The sequence below is a fragment of the Podarcis tiliguerta genome (genome assembly GCF_965153285.1).
Source record: "Podarcis tiliguerta genome assembly, chromosome: 4".
NCBI classification, from domain to species: Eukaryota; Metazoa; Chordata; class Lepidosauria; order Squamata; family Lacertidae; genus Podarcis; species Podarcis tiliguerta.
The window spans coordinates 40,554,518-40,580,496 of NC_139537.1; the positions used below are offsets into that span (position 1 = coordinate 40,554,518).

Consider the following 25,979-nt stretch of genomic DNA (forward strand, 5'->3'; position numbering starts at 1 on the left):
TATTTCAAATTGGGAAAAATAAACACAGTAAATACAATGAAACTGACCAATCACCGTGCTAGATTCCAGCTCCTAGTTCACACATTAAACGCTCGCTTCCGTTTGAGACTCAGGAAACACCGTGGCAGGAAATGAGGCCACCATTGGGGGTAGCAATGGAACTGACGATTCACCGTGCTAGAGAAGAAACTAAATTTTCAATATTTTTTTTAGTTTCTTCTCCCATTAGATTCACAAAATGGTTAGGGATATGCGTCCCCCTGCGTCCCTCCAGAAAAAAAGCACTGGGTTTGAGACTCCAGGGGTTCCTCAGAATGAGGGACGGCATAGACTGTGGTGTCTTTATGATATATGGTTTATTTACACATATATGGTTTATTTACACTGAGCCTATCATGGAGGGGATTCATAGCATGAACCCTCCCAATGAGGTATTGTTTCTCTCATAGTCTTGGATTCCATCATAAATCAAGCATTTCTTTCCCTCACAGGCTTCAGTCTGCATCCTCTTGTTTCTAGTTTTCACACACCTCAGCTCTACTTGAGAGCTCCTTCTAACCACCAGCCAGTGGAGCCTTTTGTCCTCCAGCACAGAGTCACTTCCTTTGTTACCTTAACAACCTATACTTACGCCATTACTTCACCAAGAAGCTGGCCTGGCCATTCCAGCAATTGAATCCTTGCTGGATCAAGGAATTAGAAGGTTAGGCATACAGCCTAACCTCCCCCCCCCCCCCCGCAACTCACAACAATATATAGTTTTAATTCTATCAGTGTTTAACTGCTTTTAAATGATTGCTAAGGTTCTATGTTTTTAGCTGTTCTTATTTTTATTTTGAGTCCCTATCAAGGAAAAAGGTAGCATATAAATAAATAAATATAATAGTAATAGTAGTAATAGAACAAGTAGCATCTTTCAATATCTTTAGTAGATGTACAGGAATAGCAAAGCAGATTATCTCACATACAAATGCTTTTACCGATGTAGATTTTAGTTGAGTATCATAGAATGCCACGGAGTCTTCCTGGAAGATCATTTAAGAAAATGTCACGCAGTTAAATGTGGGATAATTGCAAAGGGAAAGGTTATACTAATAAATATAGATTTATATTTCAATGGTGTTAAAAAAAAATTCTAATGCTGATTACCCTCTGCTTAGGAATTCCACATTTTTCTCACAAGAAGGTAGGTAGCTTAAAAGATAATAATGAAATAATATGCAGTTGAAAATGATGACAATAGGACCCATGGAGGGGATGGTGGGAAGTCTGGAGATTCATAGAAATTTCTAAATTTAAGTATGTATTTGAAATTGTCATAATTTTATACTTGTAAAATCAAATAAAACCTATTTTCAAAAGAAGAGAGAAAAAGATAATACAGACAGCCTGTCTGATATGAAGCAGGAGGGAGTTTCATAGGGGCACATAGGGCAAGGTCTGCCATACTAAAGGCCCGATTCCTACCCTGATGAGATGCTATCTACAAGAGACCCTTATCTTTTTGCCATGTGCTAAATAATCCCAGAACACTCTCATCTAAGCATATATTGAAGTTGGATTTGACACTCAAGAGCTCTTTCAAACAGTCGACTGATAAGGGCTTTAATTCAAGGATCTACTCGATGGTTCTTTTTAATAATATAATTGCCATTTTCACATTCATTTTACTCTAGCCCTCAGGGATGTTCTCAGAAATACCACAAACCTGTCCCCAAGAGCTTGCTTCAGGTGTGAAACTGACCTGATGGTGATATCAGGTCACAATCATAGGTCCCAAGATCTATGATATAAAAAAAAGCTGTAGCTGAAAGTTCAGTGATAGTACTTGTGAGGGGGTTCACCTCTCCCTTTCCTTAATGCTGCTCCCTCATCCCTTTTTGCACAGAGTGAGTGATCTCTACCACTCAGTTCAGAACAAGTGTCACCTCTACTTGCCATTCCTACTGGCAAGTGCTCACCCCGTCACATGGAAATCACTCCCACATTTTCAAAGCAGCAGGTCATGGAGAGCAGCTGCTTTATAATCTTCCCACTCACAGAATATGCCATAGACTGCCCATATGACAAACGTCTGCTAGTCGTGATTCTACAAACTGCTTATTATGTAGGGCTTTAAAAAAAAATGTAGAAAAACAATAGTAAAACATGCATCTGAATAATACATTTGAATAAATATTAGCACAGCCCAACACCCCCCCCAACAAATGCTTTGAAAAGAGAAAAATATGAGGTTACTCCATAACATGCTCCAATATTATAAATTTTGCTCTTTTGGAGAGGCAGGAGGATAGCTCTGCTGACTCACTTGTACCTTCTGCATAGTTATCACTTGAAGATTTTAGCTGCGCTACAGAAACCACACTATCTTATTCATGCATGCTAGAAAATAAGTTCCATGGAGATCAATGGGGATTTGCAACACCAGAGCTCCAAATGTTTTGGAGTACAACTCCCATCAGCCCCAGCCAGTGCTTTATGCAATGAAGCTGTACTGCAGAGTAGCAACAGGAAACAGAACTGGCACAGGGTGACTTTCTTCTTTCAGGCAGTAGAAGCCAGTTTGTGTTCCATGGATGCTCCATTTGGCATCCATGCAGCTGAATTTTCAGGAGGAGGAGTAGAAGAAAGGTTAGAGCAAAAAGCTGGGTGAACCACGTATCTCAAGCCAGACAGGCCTTGCTTCACACCTAATGCTGCTACAACTGTTGTAACACAAGCAAAGGTTTCTTCCTCAACTAGTGCTGGGCAAATTGCCCTCCACTCAATTTGGAATGGGCTCAACTAACAGCATAAGAATGTAAACCCTAATGGATCAAACCAAAGACCCATCTCATCCAATGTCTTCTTCTCAAATGGGTCAACCAGATGCCCTCTGGAAGGCTACAGGTGGGACTTGGGTGCAACAGCATCTCCTCAGTTGTGAACCCCAGCTTATTCCCTCTGGTCCTGGAGGTAATTATTCCAGCCTCCTTGATTTAAGACTTGTGGGCCATTTCAAGTTGGGCTCAAGCTTACATCTCAATTTGTTTTGAAAAGGGGGTTGCTTTCCATCCCACTGTAGAATTTCTTCCTCACCCCCCCCAACTCCTTTAAAAACAATGAACGCAAACCTTTACATCTGCTTGTGAAAGTGGCTTGGCAGGTCCTGGCTGCCTGTCTGGCTGTTGGCATTGAAACCATGTTCAGAAATGTCATTTCATGCCAGGATTGAGGACACATTGGCTTCAGAAAACTAAATATAAATACTGACATACCAAACTGGACTGTTATATGGATTTTTCAGTGGTTTATGCAGTGGTGTAGATAAGCAATTTCAGGCTCTGGGTTTAATAGTTTTATGGTGATCCTCCTCCAGATGGTAATGTGTGTTACTTCAACTGTGAGTACATTGTAAGACAGGGTTGGATTTGATGCTCCAATACTTTTAAGGTTTAGCCTGTATCTATATCTGTCTATCTATTTCAAAAGCAGTCTAGCTGCAAGTTGATGTTTTTTTTAAAAAAGGTTCTGTTGGATATCTGAGTACATTTAAATAATATACACAGCTTGACAGAAGTTTGCTGCAATGAAATGCAATAGGCAGCAGTACTGCACCCTTCCATTCTTTAGAATGGAGAAGACAGACGCCGAGCCAGCCGTGGGTGAAAGTGATCTCCTGCTGAGGTTGGGGTCCTAAACTTTGGCTCCCAAGTCCAATGCCCTATCTAGTCCAGCATCCCGTTCTCACAGTGGCCAAACAAATGCCTGTGGGAAACCTGCAAGCAGGACCTGAACACAAGGGTGCACTCCCCTCTAGCAACTGGCATTCAGAAGCACATTGCCTCCACTGTGGAGGTACAGCACAGCCATGACTAATAGCTGGTGCTAGTCTCATCTTCCGTGAATTTGTCTAATCTTCTTTTAAAGACATCTGGGTTGGCGGCCATCACTTCAACCTGGGGGAGCAATTTCCATTTAACTACGCACTCTGTGAAGAAGGACTTTCTTTATTCTGTTCGTAATCTTCCAACATTCGCTTCATTGCATCTCCACACGTTCTAGTGTTATGGGAGAGGGACAAAAACTTTGCTGAGCACTTCAAATGCTCAAAAAGCACTATTTCTTTTAATGTTATTTATTTAATTTCTATATCGTCCCATCATCTAAAGATCCCTGGGTGGTTTGCAATGGACAATGAAGGACAAACACTAAGGACAAAATGTAGCCACTGTGCAATAAACAACAAAGCAAGTCTCCCTAACTGATGGCTTAGTGTGGGAGTTTTTCTCATGGTAACTGAATTTAAAGGCCCTCAACTTTGGCTCAACTGAGTCCTAAACGTAATAATTATTAACATTAATTAACTAAAGTCATAAAAGGTCATTTCAGCTGAAGTTATAGTACTTCATTTCCACACACCCCTGACATTTAGCTATGGATAGGTAACTTGTTTCCACTTTATGCGTTTTATACTTTTATTTCATTTTAACAGTTGATAACACATTTTGAGTGTCAAAGTCAGAAGAGGAAACGTAGGAGGATGCTGGAGGGAAAGAAATGCCTGCAGTACACATATGACAGGGAGCCAAAGATAACATTTCAACGTATGTCTTCAGTCTGAAAAGATTAAAAATTAGCTGCTGAATGCAAGAGAGAGAATATTTTGGTGTGTGTGCATGAAGCTAGTATTGTTTGAAGAAGATTTTGTTGTGTTGTAGTTATATACCAACAACCAAAAGCATAATCTTCCATGATAAATGTGTTAGAATTTGATACTATTTCCTCCTACTTTAGTAGGGAGAAATATTTATGTAAAAGTCCATCACAAATATTAGCCTACCAACTGCTTTGGCCACTTTATGCTCCTTTCTCTGCCTCATTATTCTGGAAGTGAATTCCTCATTTTCTTGAGTCATTATTTCTGTTTTAGATATTCACCTCCAAATAAATGTAGCTTCTGGGAAGCAAATACAGCTTAACTTTTAAAAGTGTATTTTCAAAATGATTTATTTCCCTCAAGCATCAAAATGGGATTTACCATCCCTGGTTCTGAAACACTCCAATATACATTGTTGGCTAGATTCAGATTCTATGCTCCCTTTGGTAAGTATGAGTGTATAGCAAATAATAAGCAACCCAATTCACTGCAGGACACACATTGATCTTAATACTTTGCGCTGACATTTATTCATATTCTCCTTGGATGGAGGGCAGGGTGTGCTGGTGGTTCTGCTCCTTGTGTCATGCGGCTGGGCTAGCCACATCACCAATGGTCCTGCACTGACATGTGAAGAGGAAAAACTATGTGTAAGCAGCTTCTGAAATGTAGGCCTTCCTCATCAAAGACGTGATCATGCCAAATAATATCCCAGTTATGCTATATTTTGACACAGCCCTCCAAATTGGTCCAGAGACTCCCATAGTACAGTCAACACTAATACATTAGAAGTAGTGATAACCCAACTGGGTGATGTAGGGAATAGGACCAGAGGTATGACTCCACTCCTCCTCCTACATGTGAATTCCCTCCATGTGAGTTATGCATAAAGAGAGCTGCAGAAGCAGGTAGTTCAGTTATTGGGAACTCCAAAAAGTACTTCTTCCACAACCTTCTGAAAGATTTGTTTGCTGTGGGGGCTGGTCCACTGATGTCACTGACTCAGTCTGGTGAAGTGGCTCACAATCTTCTTTGTTCCACTAAGTTCATTTTTGCTTAACCATCATTCCTCCCTTCAGAAGTTCAATGCTAGGATTATGATAATTCATTTTAAATGAGCTGACCCCTGATGACACTTCAGATACTTTGCTGCTGAGTGCAGACTGCTGGTAGTTCATCAAGACCGCTAAGCGCTTCAGGCAATTTCATTGGCTTCATACTATCTATCTTCCAAGGACACGTTGGAGCACAGTTTTTAACTTACAGAGTCCTGGATAGACATATACAGCAAGAAATTACCATTCAGATTTACAGATTTTGATGCCATTTGCAACATCTGGCACTGTGAGTGTCAATTTTATTTCTACACATCAAGCCTGGAATTGATAGTTTTACCTCCTGTGACAAATGTTTGGAAGCTTATATAATGCAATGCAACTTTGATTATCAAGCTTGAAGCAATTTAAATCAAAGGTCCAGCTGGGGGCTGGTGTGCAGTTTATAGAGAGTTAAGTTTCCTGCTGGAAACTCAGACTAAGCTATCATTTCTACCACTTTGGAGACTCAGCGACCAGTAAGTAGAATTTAAAGGAAAAGTCCTCAGAATGTAGGATATTGAATCCTTATTTTGTCAGAAAGGATTCAGGCTTGCTTTGGTTTTTTACTAGAACCCCAAGATTCACCAACAGGTGGGGGAAAAGGGACTTGGAATATTAAGTGCCACAATTGGTTATTAGATCTGAACAGAGCTCACGTTCCTCTCACACACAAATGTACTCCTGGTTATCCTCTCCCTAGCTTTCTTCATTTCTGCAGCTTAGTTTGGGAGGAAGGGCAGTCATTTCGTTGTTGCTATAGTTAAAAACAACAACCCAGGAGTCTGGAATCTTTCCCAATCTACTTCAAATCACCCGGAGATTTGATCCTGCCCTGTCTTCTGTTCCGCTCTGCGGTAGACATCCACTCCTGATATGACTCAGTTCTACGCTAGGCCCTAATTAAGATATGATAATTTCAAATAATACCCCGATTCATCATACACTCACGATTTGAATACCAGTGAGGATAGAGACACTAAAACTAGTATGCTAAAACTAAAAGTGCTGCCATGTTACAAAGCCCAGGGTAATGTCAAATGCAGACGGCGGTGATTACGATCCAAGAAGAAATAGGTAGCAATGGCGTGTGGAGAAGAATCGGAAGCAATAATTTGACTGACACCTTTTCATTCCTGTGCTTCCAAATGTGTGTGAGAGGCAGACAGAAATATAACAGGCGTAACCACATCCAGTAAGTATGAAGACGCAGAGAAGTGGAATGCTTCATCCACTACTTTTTGCTCTGTCACACAGTTTCCAAAGAGACGGAGAGATTATGAGAACAAAAGGGTTGGCAACTACAATCCTCTGTGTTTCTCATACGGATAAAATTCAGTGATGGGCAAGCTTCTCTATCCCCGAGGTCACCTTGTCAGTAGCTGGGTTTGCCCATGCTCTCCTTGAGAACACTCGGAAGAAGCTCTGATTTTTAAAGTGTACAGTGGTACCTCGGGTTACAGACGCATCAGGTTACAGACTCCGCTAACCCAGAAATAGTACCTCGGGTTAAGAACTTTGCTTCAGGATGAGAACAGAAATTGTACAGTGGCAGCAGGCAGCCCCATTAGCTAAAGTGGTACCTCAGGTTAAGAACAGTTTCAGGTTAAGAACGGACCTCCAGAACGAATTAAGTACTTAATCCGAGGTACCACTGCAATTTTGCCTATACATATATTTGCAAAAGAAGTTTGCCAATGGAAGAACAGAAAAGAATTCAGCTGGAATAGTCCAATGGCCCATCTAGTCCAGCATCCTATTCTCACAGTAGCCAACCAGATGTTTGTGGGAAGTCCACAAGCAGGACATAAAAGCAACAGCACTCAGTCTACCTCTGATTCGCAGCAACGGATATTCAAAGGCATACTGATTCCAACAGTGAGGGTACAACACAGCCATCTCGGTTAGTAGGGTTCTTCCCCATAATTACTTTTTAAAGCCATCCAAGTTTGTGGCCATCACTGGCTCCTGTGGGAGTGAGTTCCATTCATAGAATTGTCCCTTCCAACTCTATCTAGTTCTATGATTCTATGAAAGAAGTGCTATAATAATAATAATAATGATAATAATAATAATAATAATAATGCCTATCTGACTGGGTTGCCCCAACAAAATATTAAAAACACAGTAAAACAACCATGAAAAACTTCCCTGAACTTTATTTTATCTGTTCTGAATATACCAACATTCAGTTTCATTGAATGTCCATGAGTTCTATCATTATGAGAGGGGGAATGTTTTTTTCACTGTCCACTTTCTCTATGCCATGCATAATTTTATAAACATTTGTCATGTCACCTCTTACTCCCTTTTCTCTGCACTAAGAATTCCCAGGTGCTGCAACTTTCCCTCATGGGGGAATTGCTCCATCCCTTGACCATTCTAGTTGCTCTCAGTATGATGATGATTACTATTCCAACAATTGCTATACCTATAGAAATGCTTTTGAATTCTGGTGCTGGAGGAGACTCTTGAGAGTCCCATGGACTGCAAGAAGATCAAACCTACTCATTCTGAAGGAGTCCTGAGTGCTCACTGGAAGGACAGATCGTGAAGCTGAGGCTCCAATACTTTGGCCACCTCATGAGAAGAGAAGACTCCCTGGAAAAGACCCTGATGCTGGGAAAGATTGAGGGCACAAGGAGAAGGGGATGACAGAGGGCAAGATGGTTGAACAGCGTTCTCGAAGCTACGAAATTGAATTTGACCAAACTGCGGGAGGCAGTGGAAGACAGGAGTGCCTGGCGTGCTCTGGACCATGGGGTCATGAAGAGTCAGACATGACTAAATGACTTAACAACAACAACAACAACAACAAAGAAATGTTATCAGCATTGTTTTGCTTATTGTTGGTTTTATAATTTTATGACATGTATTAGGGTTGTATTGTTATGGGTCTGTGCTTAGTTTTATTTACGTTGCAAACTGGGGGGTTTGATGGGGGTGATTTACAAGCCAAACAAACAAACAAACAAACAAACAAACAAAAAAGTGAATTCAGGCTCTCTACCCAGCAAACAAGGTAATAATCAGTAGCTTCATCTTGCTCATTCACTGTAGAAAGTAAAACGCACACCAGAGGGAGATAGCTGTAGCTAACATATTAAACATATCAACAGCTGGAGCATGAAAGCAGAAGTGTGTGTTTCTGTGTCAAATCTAAGTGCCCCCAAATAACTGCTTCTGTTCAGAAAAGGTTTATCTTTTAAAGTCAAAGTTGATGCGTTGTGTCAGAAAAAGCAACAGAAAGTGTCTATATTCTATATTCTATGTCTGTGTTCAGTCATCACTGAACCATGGTGTGTTGTGTTGGGAACTAATCTATGCAACCCTTGGCTCACATCCTCGCCTCCCTCTTCTTTCAGAGCTGCCACAAGTAGATAGGAAGGTTCTGCTTCTGTTACTCATTGACAGCAGTTTAGATTTCAAATATAATGCTAAACTGCAGTTCATCTTAACTATGGTTTTGTCAAAATAGGACATATTTGTAACCTGTGATTTGAAGTTGGCATATTTCAACAAACTATAGTTAACCACAACTAATCACAGCTTGACAGGTTTTGATAATACAAGAATTTCTGAATGATTCAAAACAGATACTAAAGTTTCTGAATTTTCTTGGTGGCTATGTAAGAGGATAGTGGGGTTGGGGAAAGTGCAAGAGTCAGAGGTTTGCATAGGATTGTTCTGATGACAATAAAGTCATAGTTTATTATGACACTGGAGTGACAACATTCCTGCTTACACCAAGTTTGGGATGGAACTGAAACTGCAGTAATACTGTGATGATGCCATTGTCATTACAACCTTATTGGGCAAGAAATGCACCACGTACCTTGATATGATTAGTAAGATCCTTTCTGATCAGTTATATAGGGCTGCCATGCATTCGGGATTTCTCAGAAATATCCAAGATTTTCTCGACATATATGGAATTTCTGAAAATCAGCTCAACAACTTTGCACAAAAAAAAGCAAAAAAGAAAAAAGCTGGATGTTCGCTTTTTGAAATATGGCAACACAGCATCACTATTGGAAATAATGCTGCAAGGAAGTTGAGACAGCAGGTGCAATAATCTGTATAATATCTGGGCATCAGTAAATATTGTTGTTGTTGTTGTTGATAAATAGCCATCACATGTGGATGGGTGATGGCAGTGATATTTGTTCCTGGCACACTATGATTGCATGTTGTTGTTGAGATAAAGATAGTGTTGTGGAGAATAAATACTCTACATCATGAGCACAACAGCTGCCTGACAACACATTGCATGTTGAGGGTTCTTATAACATGTAATTTGGCTGAGCAATTTAGACATTCTATGTGCCATTTATGTAAGCGACATTATGGCAGCATAACTGCATATTTGGGTATAATACAATGGTAATAAAAGGAAGGCAATATAGGTGAAAAGCAACCAAGTCTAAGTGATCTATTGATGACTGCAACGTCAAGCTGCTTTTCTGAACAATAAATCAAGTCTTACTAAAGCTTTGCTAGCTCACATGCATAATGCTGGCCTTCGTATTAAGCAGGCAGATGGTGATGCTGACACAATGATAGTATTCAGAGTCCTTGAGATTGCTGGTCATGGCTATGATGCGGCTGTAGCTCAGTAAGAATGGCAAAACAAAATAGGAATAGTGTGTTCCTGCATTCTCCACCCCTCCCTTTCCATGCTGTTCCTGGGGGTGATGTAACACACGATTGTTCGAACATAGCAAGGAGAAGTAATTCAACCGTATGTTATTAAAAAACAAACAGGAGCTGTGTTGGCCCATAAGAGGAATTTCAACAGACTCCTGCTCATGCAGCAGGGCTTCCTCTTACTCCCCTTCACTCCACAACCACCCTTGCACTCCCAAAATCTGCTCCAGGGGTGGTAGCAGGGGGCCTCTGGGGCAGTTTTTGAGGATTCATAGGGGGCTGCAGGAGGGAGAAGATGAAGGGGAAGTCCCAATGCAGAAATCAGTTCGCACTGTGTTGAATACAAACCATTTTAGGGCAATACCGCCCAAAAAGGTTGGTGACACCTGACTTATGTGGTGTAAGCCTTGGTGTTTTTTATCCTGTGGGTTTTGTGTGCTCTGATTTGACATAAAACACAAAAGCCTGAAATAAAAACGAAATATTTATTTCATATTTATGCTGTTTTCTCCTGTAAACCATCCAAAAATCTTTGAAGAAGAAGAAGAAGAGTTTGGATTTGATATCCCGCTTTAGCACTACCCAAAGGAGTCTCAAAGTGGCTAACATTCTCCTTTCCCTTCTTCCCCCACAACAAACACTCTGTGAGGTGAGTGGGGCTGAGAGACTTCAAAGAAGTGTGACTGGCCCAAGGTCACCCAGCAGCTGCATGTGGAGGAACGGAGACGTGAACCCAGTTCCCCAGATTACGAGTCTACCGCTCTTAACCACTACACCACACTGGCTCTCTTTGAGTTATGGAGAAGCACACCAATGCTGAAAATGAATAAAATAAAATAAAAAACCCCACCAGCAACACCTGTTAGGTTCCCTGTATTATCATCTTGATACAGTGATAGTGAAAAATAACTATATTTCATAATTATTTGTGAAGTAGAGTAGAAATACTCCAAATCAGCTGTGAGTGGCTGTTGCATTTAAATGATCAATAAGTTTCCAGTAAGAGTTCACAGTGTAAAATGTCTTGGTTTATTTTTAGAAATAGCTTTAATAATGGAAGTTGAGCTCTAGCCCTGCTCTTTATTGGGAACCAATTCACACAGCAGATGTGTAAACCTGCAGAGACCTCTTTTGGCCAAAGTGTCCCTGAACTGAATCATCAGCTAATGAACCATAAACTGTCTCAGTGAAGTCACCAATAAATGATCAGAAGTTTTTCCTATGAAATACGGAACTGTGTTAGCTGGAAACAAACCGAGGCAGATAAAATCAGTTTGCTTAAAGTTCAGTATCTTCCTGTGCATGACTTTATTTAAAGAAATGGGGTGAGGGAAGAAAAAAAAATGAGTCAGAAAAAAATCAGTGTCTAAATATATGCTAAATATAGATGCAAATTTGGATAGTTCAAGAAACTTAAAAATTCATAGTGTCAGGAAAAGTTGCCAAAAACACCTGAAACAACTCAATTAAATTGTATTAAAAAGGTTTGGGTGTTGCATTCAATGACCAGGAGGATCCAAAGAATGTAGGGTGACTTTACAGAGGACATTCCTCTGAAGTTGTCCCTTCTTGAAAGACTTTCCAGTATAAGGCAAACCCTGATTTGCACGGGGTTTGCATGCAGTGGCAGAGCACATATAAGCCCTTGCCCCATCCCCCATGCCACCCCCCATTCTGCCCCCTTCTCCGGCCACTTCCTAGTTACTGTGATACATGTGCGGGCTGTTGTGTGTCAACTGGACATGCGTAAATTGGTTGTTGCCTGTATATCCGGTTTAAATATGTTTTCACAAGGTTTAAAAATCAGTCACTATTCCCAGGGAACTTGGAATTTTAGCTTGGTGGGGGAATAGAGGTCTCCTAACAGCTCTTACTGTCGACATTAACTTGTCGACAAAGATCCATATAGTTAAAGCTATGGTTTTCCCAGTAGTGATGTATGGAAGTGAGAGTTGGACCACAAAGAACGCTGATCACTGGAGAATTGATGCTTTTGAATTGTCGTGCTAGAGGAGACTCTTGAGAGTCCCATGGACTACAAAAAGATCAAACCTATCCATTCTGAGTGCTCACTGGAAGGACAGATCCTGAAGCTGAGGCTCCAATACTTTGGCCACCTCATGAGAAGAGAAGACTCTCTGGAAAGAACTCAATCTTGGGTAAGACTGAGGGCACAAGGAGAAGGGGATGATAGAGGATGAGATGGCTGGACAGTGTTATAGAAGAGACCAACATGAATTTGATGAAACTCTGGGAAGCAGTGGAAGACAGGAGTGCCGGGCATGCTCTGGTCCATGAGGTCACGAAGAGTCAGACACAACTAATCGACTAAACAACAACAACAGCTCTTAGCAGCCTTACCAAACTACAGTTTTCAGGATTCCTTGGGGGGGGGGGGAGTCATGACTGTCTAAAGTGGCATGATACTACTTAAAATGTATAGTGCATGTGGGGCCTAGGATAATAATAATAATAATAATAATAAATAAATAATAATAATAATAATAATAATAATAATAATAATAATAATTTATTATTTGTACCCCGCCCATCTGGCTGGGTTTCCCCAGCCACTCTGGGCGGCTTCCAACAAAGATGAAAAATACACTAAAATGTCACATATTAAAAACTTCCCTGAACAGGGCTGCCTTCAGATGTCTTCTGAATGTCAGGTAGTTGTTTATCACTTTGACATCTGTTGGGAGGGCGTTCCACAGGGCGGGCGCCACTACCGAGAAGGCCCTCTGCCTGGTTCCCTGTAACTTGGCCTCTTGCAGTGAGGGAACCGCCAGAAGGCCCTCAGAGCTAGACCTCAGTGTCCAGGCAGAATTATAATATTATTATTATTATAATATGAAACTGGCACATTCATATATGTAACCTGTTTTATCATCTTTCGTGGGAGGAAGCATTAAGTGGCGACACTATAAAAACCCTTGTGTCAGGGGTGAACTTTGGTATTTCAGATTTCAGCAGCATTTTGTGCGAGGCCAACATTTGGTGGCCCCACCTGTTTCTTGACTTCTGTTCTGCCCATTTCACTACATTATAGTTGTGACTCTATGTGGCGTCCCCTAGCGTCAGTGCCCAGTGCAGTAGAACCGGTCACACTGCCCTAAATCCTTCTATACTTCTGAAAAAGGCTCTTCCTTATGTACAAACACTAAGAGCTTAGTGTGTTTCCTTTCCAGATGTAGCCCCATGAATGACACCCCCTTAGGAAGGTCCAACTGACATCCAGGAGCAACTAGCTAGAGGCTACAGTGGTTTGAACAGGGCCAAGAAAGCTTTGGTGCATATGTGGAATAGCTCTTGGATCCTAGCCATTGTTGTTAAATAAAGGAAGCTCTTAAGCTGAAGTAGATTCCCCTTCTCAAGCTCTGTACTTCCTGTCAATTCTAAGTAAGTACATAAAAAAAGAAAGAGAAAGTCCTTATTCAGTATTTTGTCATGTACCTAAGAACTGCTGGCCACTATTAAACTGGTTTGGAAATAACTCTGCATATTCAGTCTCATTTTATCTCCAAACTGAGCCGTTCTTTGCACTATATTTGCCATAGATCATGTTGATTTGACACAGCAAACGTTTCTGTGAAAATGTATGATGATGCCACGGATAGACACATTCCCAACTACAAATTTTACACATTGTAACATACTGCACAAAAGATCCTGATTATGGTGGAGCAGTTGCATTTTATACTTCCCCTTCCCCTTCCCAGACATACCCTCCATATGCTTACACATAAACATCTTAAGATCCTAGCAGCTGGCCATGACTGTGAGGCTACCAAAATCCTTTTCCAGTCTCTTCCAAAAGTCACAAATACCTCATGTGCATAAATGATGCCTCAGTTTCTCCTTGGTTTCTACTTCTGTTCTGTGCTTCCACTGCTTCTTCAAATTCCTGACTCTCCATCCTGACTGTGAGGCTGCATACACACCATACATGTAAAGCGCATTTAAGGCACACACCCACCCAAAAAGAAAAATGGGAACTATTGTTTAAATTCACACCTACTATTCACAGTTCCTTTAAACCACAGTTCCAAGGATCCTTGGTGTGTGGGTGTGGGTGTGCTTTAAATGTATGGTGTGTACGCAGCCTAAGTCTTTGTTTGTTCAAGTATGTTAAGGCTACCTTCTACAGCAGTGGTTCCAAACCCTTTTTTGGGCATGTCCCACCTAAGCATCTCTAAAATGCCAAGCCTCCCCCCGTGACATATAATTCTTATTATTCAAAAAGTGAACTCATATTCACGTGGAGGAAGCCTAAACGGCCATTCACTGTTAATAACTCATTCTTGAATTGCCCCCCCCCCATCAAATTCAGTGTGCCCCACATTAGGAACCATGGTTCTAGAGCAAAAGCCTTCAGAAGGGAGATTCCATGAACACACACAAAATCTAAAATACAAATACAAACAATTAATAATTTAACAAGCAGTATCCTCCCAACAGCAAAAACAAACCCCCCCATTCAATCAGCCAAGTCTCCCTGTGCCCTTCCACCTACCCAATTCTTTCCTCAGTTTGTAGTAGCTCATTCCATTTACCCTTATGCTCGTTTTATTCCACCAAGTCTTCCTTTGGACTCTACCCCATAGATTACTACCTTCAGCCAATAAACATTGCAGCCCCACCTTCTCTTATCTGAGCAGTCTCAGATTCTGTGTTCCAGGTCTCCAGAATCTGTCTTTTCCCCAGAGAAGCTAGACAGAGAACATCCTGTTGCCAGCAGCTTCATTATGTGGAGTATTAATGAACATTCTGTGACAACACACTAGCTCAACTAACTCAGCCACAAGCTTTACCACCACCAAAAAACAGAATAAAAGCAATGCTCATGATTCACATAAGACATTTTCTTATCTCCCCCCTCAGAAGTCTTTTTTTAAAAATTTGTTTGACAATAATATTGAATATACATTCTAAATTGCATACATTTTACTATCTAATCCCCCGAAGAAACCAGCAGATGTACAAAGAAAATCCCCATTCTCATACGACTCTACTAGTGGCAAAGACTGTGGTCCCCATATATTCCCAGGTGAGTTTGTCTGAGAAAGTCCCTACCTGAAACCATGGAAATCTAACCAGTATGCCTAGACCAGGTGTGTGTATCCTGTGGCCTTGCAGATGCTGCTGGACTCCAGCTCCCATCTGCCCCAGCTAGCATGACCAACAGGCATGGATAATGGGAACTGGAGTCCAACAACATCTAGCGTCACTAACTTGCTACCCGTGGTGTAGATAATCTTGATGGACCAAAAGTATGGGTTAAGTATGGCAGTTTCCTGTGTCTCATAATTCTGTCTGTAACATGGGGAAAATATTTTTACACTAGCTGATCTCTGCAGAAATGTGTTGCCCTCTCTACAAAATACAAACAAATCCAGCGGGTTGTGTGCAAAAAAAGACCATTGTCCTGGGCCAACAGACGACAGCTGTGATTACTCCATCTCCAAATAGCAAAGGCAACTGGAGATTCAGTGATTTGTTGACCTGCCCATGACTCATCTGCTTGCTGATTCTGTGTCCTTTCTGGTTGTGGCAACAAAAAGCAAGGCCGTCTCCAGACAGCTGCTTACCAAGCGAGAAGTGGGAGGGAAAGTACCTAGCGGAAGAGGTGTCAACTTGCGCAGGGATTTGGCAAGACTGCTGTGTTTTTGTGTTCCATTTGGATGAGTAGGGATCAGTTCAGTTGCGTGCGGCTTGCACAGTAGAAGCAGTGGCACACAGAAACCAAACAGATGACATTGGTCTTTAGATGTCATCATCTGCAATGGCTCTTGGGGTGCTTCCAGGGGCGATATTTTGCAAACAAGTCACGCAGATCTGAATTTTCCATGTGTGCAGCTGGCATGCAAGGACTCACAAACATGAGGTTTAAAGCTTATTTTATATTGCTGTATCCTGTCCACAGTAGCAGGTAGTTCTTGATGGAATGTTATTGTGTTCTCCCCCCACAATTTTTCTTCTTCTTCTGGGCAGGTGTGCAGGGACTTCTGTAAACACCTTTAATTTTTGCCCCACAGAAGTGTGCAAGATGCAAGAGCAATGTTACCAAGCCCGTAGTTCCCACACCAATGCACGTTTCTGCTTTGAGGGCAGGGGAACAGAGGCAACATCCATTTCCATTTGGGGTTTTTTTTAAATGAAAATGTTTCATAGAGATATATTTCACAAGATTTGCCTTGTATCGGTAGCTTTTGAAAGCAGCCTGATCTGTTTAGGATCAACTCTGTTTCAATCCAGCCAGATTTGTTACTCTGGTCTGAATGAGATCTATTTAATCCAAAACCATGTTTTGCCCAATTGACTATAATGCGGGATCTTAAAATGGCTATCTCTATCTTTCCTTTTCATTTAATTAGATGAAATTTAATTATGGGCAAAGGAGCCCCTCCAGAGTGGATCAAGCCTGCTGGATTTCATGGAAATCTATACAGGGTGTGTATAACTTTTTTTAAAAAAAAAAATCTGTTGGTATGGTTCCAAATTGTAGGCATGGCCACCTGAGAGGATGAAGGCTGCCACATTTCTGAAAGATGGTGCAACAGTTCTCCCATGGGTCTTTAGTTTTGGTGTATGAAAATAGTAATCACATTCCCTTCCCCTAGGGTTGGTTTTTTTTTTTTTTTGTGGGAAATCAGTTTGAAAACTGGGAGCATGAGAGAAGTGCCTCAGTTGAGAAACCTGGCAGAGTTTAGATGACCAGGTCTTGTTTTTCTTAAAAAAATGATTTCACTTCATAAAAAGCTGGATAACTCATACTTTTTCTCACTGCTTTCCCCTTCCTGGAAGTACCCTCCTTGAAGAAAGAAAGAAAGAAAGAAAGAAAGAAAGAAAGAAAGAAAGAAAGAAAGAAGGAGCATGTAATGATTTATCACTGTTAGGAAAAAGAATGACTAAGAAAGAATCAGGCCACCACAATAATCAAATTTTGCTGCTAATGTCCAGTTCTCACAGCTGAAACGAAAAATGACGACAACCCATGTGCAGAACAGCTCTGTTTCCTTACTTCAACATTCCTTCTCCAAATCAGTATGATTGGCGTGGCCTTAGAAATATAATTCACTATGCTTAAAAGCTAGGCCTGCCTATCAAAACAAAACAGAACAAAAATCCCCCTTCCCTCTCTAATCCTGAGTATATCCACATTCAGGTTGGTTTTATTTCTGAGAAAAGAAAATGTTTTTTTAAAAAAAGGTCACAAGCTTATCTTTTTGGAAAAACCAAGGCCACAGAACAATTCAAGAAGTTAGGGAATCTTTGCTCTGTCTTGTTAAGAGCATAATTTGAATTGGGAGAATGAGATCATGACTTGAATCCTCCCCCAATTTGTCTCATTATTTGAGGTACACAGGACCAATACACTTCCTTAATACAAATATATATCACTCTCACATACACAAACACACCCAGGGCTGCACAAAATCAGTCCCTATAACTCTGCAGGATAATCTACGCTCTAAGGATCTCATTAGATTCTATCAGAATTTGCCAGCTCTCCATAAACTAGCCATTGCCAATCTTGTGCCCTTCGGATGTTTTGCACTACAACTCCAATTTGGACTACAACTCCAATTAACCACAGCCAGCATAATTAATCCAAAACATCTGAAGGGCACAATATTGGTGAAGGCTGCTCTGAACATTTGCATAGAGCTCTGAGCACCAGTGCGCACTGATGTGCAGAGCTTAGAGCCTCTTTATGCACAATATTGACACTTTCACGATGACAACTCCACATTTCTTTCAGAAGAAACAATCAACCGTTGACAAGCAGAACTGAGACAAGAAGTGCAATTTGGAATCTTCCTGTTTTTCTTTCAAATATTGACTCACGCTTGCAATCTCCAATGGAAAAGTATTCATCACTTCATTTGCATGATCCTAGAAGCTGGGTCTTCAGCCATGATGCCAACCAAGGCAGGGCATCCATTATCACTGTCTGTGCTCTATTTGGTACCTTTAGATTAAGGACAGCCACTCAAGACCTCACTACCTTGAGGCACTGACTTTTTCACAATTATGTAGAGCCTTTGTTGAACTTAGGTTTCAACAGATACCTTGGAATAGCATACAGTGGTACCTCGCAAGACGAATGCCTCGGAAGACGAAAAACTCGCAAGATGAAAGAGTTTTTCGTTTTCTGAGTTGCTTCGCAAGACGGATTTCCCTATGGGCTTGCTTCACAAGACGAAAAAATTCACAAGACGAAAAAACTCGCAGAACGAATTAATTTCGTCTTGCGAGGCACCACTGTACGTGGAATGGAAATGGATTTATGGATGTAGTCAGGATGTAGTCACTATTTGTTGATTTGCCCTTTATATATGGTATCCTGTTATCTCCTATTCTCTATTGGTTTTCAGACCTATATTCCCAGGAAGTGATAGTTGAACCCTTAGCTGGGAGAGACTCTTCCCCAAAACCCTGGACAGGCACTGCTATACATTGTAGATAATACTCAGCTAGATGGACCAATAGGTTTGGGTCAATATCAGGCAACATCCTATATTCCTTGAAATAATGGAAACTGTAGGTAGTCAGCATTGACTTTTACATGGTGAACACTTTCCCAGCTATTATTTTCCCTATTACAGCTGTTACCGGAATTAAACTTTTCTGCTTCAGCATGCAGTCCAAGTTTATATTATCTTGCTTCAATTTCCATTTCATATTCTATATAACAAAATTGTAGAGCTGTCATTGTTGATGAATGCATGTGGAATGACTGTCATCACCCATTTTCTACAGTGGCACTTCATAACATATTCCAGGGTTGTTAGTTTTTTTTAAAAAAAATATGTCTGGAGGAAGGCAAATATTGTGGCTTTCTATGGATATGAATTTTAAGGAGATGAAGTTTTCACTGTGAATTACATTCAGGCATATAGAATTCAATTGTCAAAGCACACCACTCTAATTTTAATTAGGCTGTTCCCATTTAAGAGGTTTGTAGACTGAGGTTGTGTTCATATTAGACCCCCCCTTAGAGTGCAGTGAAGTTGACCTCCCCCCAGCTGTTCACATCAGCATGGCTTCAACTCATTTGTGTTTATTGATGCTCCATAAATAAATTCAATAAATAAATTATTGGAGGTCTTTAAGCAGAGGCTTGACAACCATATATCAGGAGTGCTCTGATGGTGTTTCCTGCTTGGCAGGGGGTTGGACTCGATGGCCCTTGTGGTCTATTCCAACTCTATGATTCTATGATTCAGGAGGCACTGACAAGGAGAAAGGTGTCCATACCTTCGCTAGAGACAAATTAAGAACAGCTTAATGACTGCAATCAATGTGAAGCTGGTTTAAGAAACAATGCATCAAACAGTAGCATATTTTAACAAAAAACCAGGATACATATGTGTTATGTATTCAGTGGTCTGCGTTTGCCTGAGCTTGAGTCTGGACTAAGGATTCTGAGCCCCTGTGTTTTGATTCGATACATGATATCCAATCACAGAACATTTCAGAATTTGGGCCTCTGCCATTGGCCCATAAACTCTGAGTTATGATTCGCAGCTTGGAAGTTTAGACAACCAATCACGATGGGAGTGGGAGTGGCCCAGGCTTTCAGAAATGTATATAAGCAGTTGCTTTGCCCCTGTTGTCCAGTTCTGTTAGTTCAATAAAGGCTCTTGCTGTTCTCACTGTATCTTGCCTCGTGGGAACCCACCAACACTTCAGTATGCATTTTGGACAGCCTCGTGTGAATACAGCTTAAAAACCCAGCACTGGAAATGCAGTGAGTGCACAGTAAATGGGAACACATCCCGAGATATTTTTCATTTCCTTAGTAGTTGTGTAGCATAATTGTATTCATGCATACTTGAAAGCAAGTCCCAGTTGATTCAGAAAAAGACTTACTCCCTAGCCAGAGTATATAAAGTTTCAGTAAATGTCCTTAAACTTCAGCATACAGTTCTCTATCACAGTGCAATCTTGCCTTCCTATGTGGATGACAATCTCAACTTTGAATTTTATTTATTGTTTATGATTACTTTTGTTATGTTATAGTTACATATTTTCTTCATGTAGTTAGCCACTTTGAGCATGGTTTGAATTGTGAAAAGACAGAACACAAATAAAATTATGTATGTATGTATTTATCCAGTTGCCCTATAGTGATATCTCAATCCTATATTTTCTGCTTTAAATTGGTTTCACAAGCAGCAGCCTTGTTCACAAAAAGCCAGAAGTGTACCATGATTACTCCTGAAATAATATTATTTTCCTAGCATTTAAAATTCCCCCATCACCTTTGAATCAAGGAGATGAAAACTCATTTATTAGTTTCAACAGTATCCCTGCATGTGCATGATTCAGTTCCAAATGATAGACTTAATATCTTGTATTGTTTCAGAAAGCCTCTCCAAAAGAGGAGATTTCACCCTCATCAGATAAAATATTCAAAGAGGATAATTCCCACTTTTCAATTGTTCCAAACTGAGAACTTATCATTGTTCATATTGCTAAGTTAATGAGGCATAGAGGTCCCTTATCAACTTCTTGCAGAGTTTTTGGTATTAGCAAGAGAGCTGGAACAATGTGTGAATGCAGCCTTTCTTTCACATGTCCTTTGATCATTGATATAAATTGAATTCTCAGCTAAGAATATGGCTCAAGGTGATGACTTGAGAAGTGACTCTGCGAGTCTATGGTACTTTGTAAGAACACTCTATGGGCATAATCCAGCCAAGGGGAATAACTTTTCTGTTCTAGTTCCATGGCAGAGTCAAACCTATACTATTCTCCCTGCCATTGTAAAAAAGGGCTAAGAAGCACTTTATTTTGGGTGGTGCCCTCTGTGAGTACTGTGCTGGTATGTTGTTTTATTTCTGAGAGGATGAGTGGTTAATCACAATGTTTCATTTCACTTGTTTGTTTTTACCTTTCCATTTAGCTGTTTGTTCCAGAATCTCAGTTTGGATGCCACATGCTATGCATGTTAACTCAGAAGAGAGAAAAGAAAAAGTTCAGAAGGGGTTATTACCAGGTGATATGATAGCCATGTTCAAATATATAAAAGGATGTCACATAGAGGAGGGAGCAAGGTTGTTTTCTGCTGCTCCAGAGAAGCGGACACGGAGCAATGGATCCAAACTACAAGAAAGAAGATTCCACCTAAACATTAGGAAGAACTTCCTGACAGTAAGAGCTGTTCGACAGTGGAATTTGCTGCCAAGGAGTGTGGTGGAGTCTCCTTCTTTGGAGGTCTTTTAGCAGAGGCTTGACAACCATATGTCAGGAGTGCTCTGATGGTGTCTCCTGCTTGGCAGGGGGTTGGACTCGATGGCCCTTGTGGTCTCTTCCAACTCTATGATTCTATGAGGTAAGTGGGCACAGGACTGCAACCTTAATGTATGTATGTAACATAGCCTAACTCAGATATCTCTTCAAAATAGGGGTCAACCTATTAGTTTTTTCAATTTATTTTTTCACTAAAATGGGCTGCTTATATTTTTAAGGGAAAAAAACCCCAAGTCCCCTGCAAACTGCTGGATGCTCCTGATTGGAGTAAAACACGTCTTCAAGGTGAAATAGCAGAGAGCTGGCAATGATTTTCAAGAGAAACCCATGTGTGGACCCCAATCAGGATTGAGAGCAGGTACTGGACTGGGATCATAGGACTGTTCTTTCTTTCTTTCTTTCTTTCTTTCTTTCAAAATAGCCAATACAGTTTTTAAAAGGCATATAACATGAGTAATTTGGTCCTGAATTGTACTGTTTTGTGAATTAATTAAAGGGGCACAGCAATCTTCATTTACTTAAAGCAAGATTCATAAAAAGTCCAGCCATTCTAAGCTTCAAATTGTTTAAGAAAAAAGGGCACTTGTTGAATTAAAAAGTTGAAACTTGGAGTGCATGATATCCCTGGTGAGGTCTAGAAGTGTGCCAAATTTCAAACTGATCTGATAAAAATTGCCACAGCAAGTTAAAAAGTTCTGACAAATGAGGCATTCTAATTTAATTTTTAAATTTAACTATTTAATTTTTAAGTTAACTTAAAGCCTATGCCAGCAGTTGCTGGCAAAGTTAGACAGTGCAAGCTCAGCTTCATTCTGAAGCTAGAATGCTGCCAGTACTCCTGTTTACAGCGAGTCACCAGGTGGATACATACTCTACAGATGCTATGCACAATGCTTAGTTCTTAGGAAATGGGTGGGGACATGGAATACACAAGTAGGGTAAGAGAAGAGATTGGGACCTCCTACTGAGTTTCTGAAAGCTGAAATGCAGCATGAGGACCCTACTTTCTGCTATTCCTTTCTGTGTGCAAGTGGTGGGAAAAGGACATGCAAGAACCCTAACCCTAAAAGGACATGCAAGAATCAAGGTCTCTCGTGGCATTCTGGCTTTAATAAAGGGCTACTAGGGGGACAAGGAAAGGAATGCACCTGGAGGCAGTGGCTATCAGTTTCTGCACCATCCAACTTACCCTTGTAGGCATGTACATATAATAGAAAATCCTTCACTGTGGAGCAGTGATTGAAGTAGCAGCAGAATAAAAGAGATGGTGAAATTTGTAGTAAGGTAACAAAAGATAGAAAGAAGGAAACTAGAAAGAACTAGAGGAGTCTCTTGTACAGATATGATTTCTTAATCAGCTGAAAAAAGACAAATGATTCATGTGTGGTACAGTAGGCAGAGTTGGCCCGAAATGTTTCTGCACGTGAGATAAAAATCCCACCGCCGCCCCCACAATGGAGTGCATCTGAAGCTCTGCAAATACTTCCACTCAAAGAAAAGCCCTTGCAAAGCCTCACCACCAGGCGGCAGTGGTGGGCAAACTCCGCAAAGGCATCTGGAACATCCCATACTTGCTGAAACTTGACGAGAGGGGGCTGTCAAAGAGCTTTGGCGCTGACCTTCCTCTGTCCCTAGGGGTCAGGGCTACACCAGGGCCTCATGTGGTGGGGAAGAAGGACAACACCTCTTGGGTTTCTGCTTCCTGAGGCAGCTGCTTCACCCTGCCTCATCGGTGGGCCGGCTCTGGCAGCGGGTAGACTTGGAACAGGGAGAATGAACTCTGCTCAGCTATGAAGCTCACTGGGTGACCTTGAGACTGTCATTTTTGCTCATTCTCACCTATACAACAAGATTGTTGTGAAGATAAACAAGGAGAGGTGAATAATCTTGAACTTTCATTTTAGATATCTCTCGCTGCCATAAACAGTGCCACACAAACACACCTTTTTATAATACAGAACAAGGAAGCCTTCTGAATAACTCAAAAGTTGAATCACTAATGGCTTTTGCTTTTTGCGCAAAAAAAGAGTACACTATTCTTTAGATTTGTTTCAATGATCAGACATGGCTACCTGCAGTTATTGGTTCTTCAAGAAAAAGGTAAATGTGTGCCTTCCAATGAAATGATTACTATCAGTTAAGTATTTGTAATTCTGTCTCTCTTTTAAATTTGCCAGAAAACAGATTCAAATCCCTTGCAAAGAGCGTGGGATTGCCAACACGAAAACGACAAGTTTATTTTTCAAAAACCAGGGAGATTCAATGATAAAAAGCCTGTAATTTAAGACCAGAATGATGCACAGCGTGACAAATTGTTCTTTCTGACTAACACTTCCTTCACCCAAACCTTGCCTTGGTCTTTCAGGTGAGGAAGGATTACCTGGGAGCAGCAAAGATGCCCGTGTTGTTCTGGTGTTGTTATTGTTTGGATTTCTTACCTGCACTTCTCCATGAGGTCCCAGGTGAGGTTACAGCAATACAGCAATAAAATATTAAAATCAGTTATATTTATTGCCCTTCTGCATTGCCTTATGCAGCATCTAAGCCAAGGATAGGGAACCTGTGGCTCTCTGGAGGTTGTTGAACTCACCCCCCCCCCATGAAGGTTTTGCTGCAAGTTATTTTTAACTGATTTATTGTTTGGGTGGGGTGTGTGGAATCTAGGTTTTCATCTTCATATGTTTTCTAAATCAGGCCCACTGTGAGTCAAATTGCACATGTTAGATATTGACAATATATCAACAGAAGGGCGTTAGGAGACATTACTGCTAAGGATTTTGCTAGGTCATTTTGACACAAAGTGCTATAAAGCCAAAGTCTTGGGAACAGCTCTTAAATACAGAAGATTTTGAAGTATGATATGAATAATTGCTCAATAAAAACCTTATGAAAGAAACAACACTTTCCCAATAATTTCTTGGAAGCTTTGGGCAAAACAGAATTGCCTTTGCTACCTTTTATGTTCCTCTGCTTCAGCAGCAAAAACCAAACCAAACCAAATACTGGCAAGCAAATTACATCTATGCCAGGGACAGTCTTTATTTATATATGAAAAAGCTCATTGTCTTTTAAAAACCTGTAGGCAGGTAGTCAGCTGGCTAAGTTTGTCTTTCCTCTGTATAATCCATTTTTTTTCCTTTTAATGTGATGACAGCTTATTAAGAAATCCAAACAGAAAGTGGGAGGGAGAGATGGAGAGAGAGAGAAACAGAGGGTGCAAAAAGAAAAGTCAATTCATTGCAAGCGAAGACAGGCTGAGTTCCTGTGGAAAAAGTACCTTATATCACATTCATGCCTCTGTGCGACAAGATGCTAAGCTGACTCTCTCTGCATGAAAAGGCATACTGAGCTCCCTAACAGCATCGAGTGCTCCAAAACATAGGCAGCAGGGTGAGGGGGTGTGGTAGAAGCCCAGGATCTTTAGAAAGAGCAATACACTTTTCTTTAATCCCAAAAGGTTTTCAACACACAAACAGTATCTGTCCAAAGTTTCCCTTTCCCAACTCAGTAAAAAAGCAAGAAAAGGGAAGAAAGAATTAAGAGGGCAGGAAAAATATACAAGGTGGTATGTTTAGGAATAAAAGCTAAACACACCCATGTGTTAAGGCATGGCCCATTTCAAAGTAGTGAGCACCAACGGGCTTTGCTGTTTAACTACAGCTATTTGTTTGTGCACTGAGCAGCATGCAGCAAATAACAACCCCGGCTCCAGGATGAGCAGGCAAAGGTCCCGCAAAGACTGCAGCCCTAGGCACACTTGGTGGGGAGTCAGTCTCTCAGCAGGACATGCATCAGAATCATGCTACAATATAAACAGTACCAAAACACCCAGACCAAGACTGGAGAAGGCAACAGAGGGGAAATTAAAGGGAGCAGGAATTCCTGTTTATATTGTCTGAATGCCACCTTCTCCCCAGAGAGCCTTCCTTAAGCTTCCCAAAGTCACAGTGCAGCTTCTTAGTCCTGATTTCAACTGGCGTTCCCGATGCAACAGAGGACAGGATTTCAGTACCGCCTACAGGTATGTAGGAAAGTGAGTTTTGGCAGGCACAGCTTCTTATGTCAGAGTGCCATGAGAATGAGAAGACCGTCACTTAGTGCAACTCCCTCCTCCGTACCAAAGGCACAACAGCCTTGTCCTCTGCTGCATCAGGTCACCTGGAAACCATTTTGCCTAATGCTGCCCACTGGAAGCCCCAATGGCCATCCTTCACTATGTCCACCACCCCCTAAAGGCATTCTAGCAGAGCCCTTGGCAGTGTAGCCAGCCAGCCAGCCAGCCAGGTTTTCTACAGGCTAGCACTGAGCAAAAAGCATGCACAGGTAGAGGCTCAAAA

At 41.0% G+C, this 25,979-nt stretch overlaps 1 protein-coding gene across 1 annotated transcript in view; it reads right to left on the minus strand.

The window, feature by feature from the left end:
* HTR1F (5-hydroxytryptamine receptor 1F) overlaps positions 1 to 25,979 on the minus strand; it is a 98,306-nt gene that overhangs the window by 72,074 nt on the left and 253 nt on the right. The window lies entirely within an intron of this gene.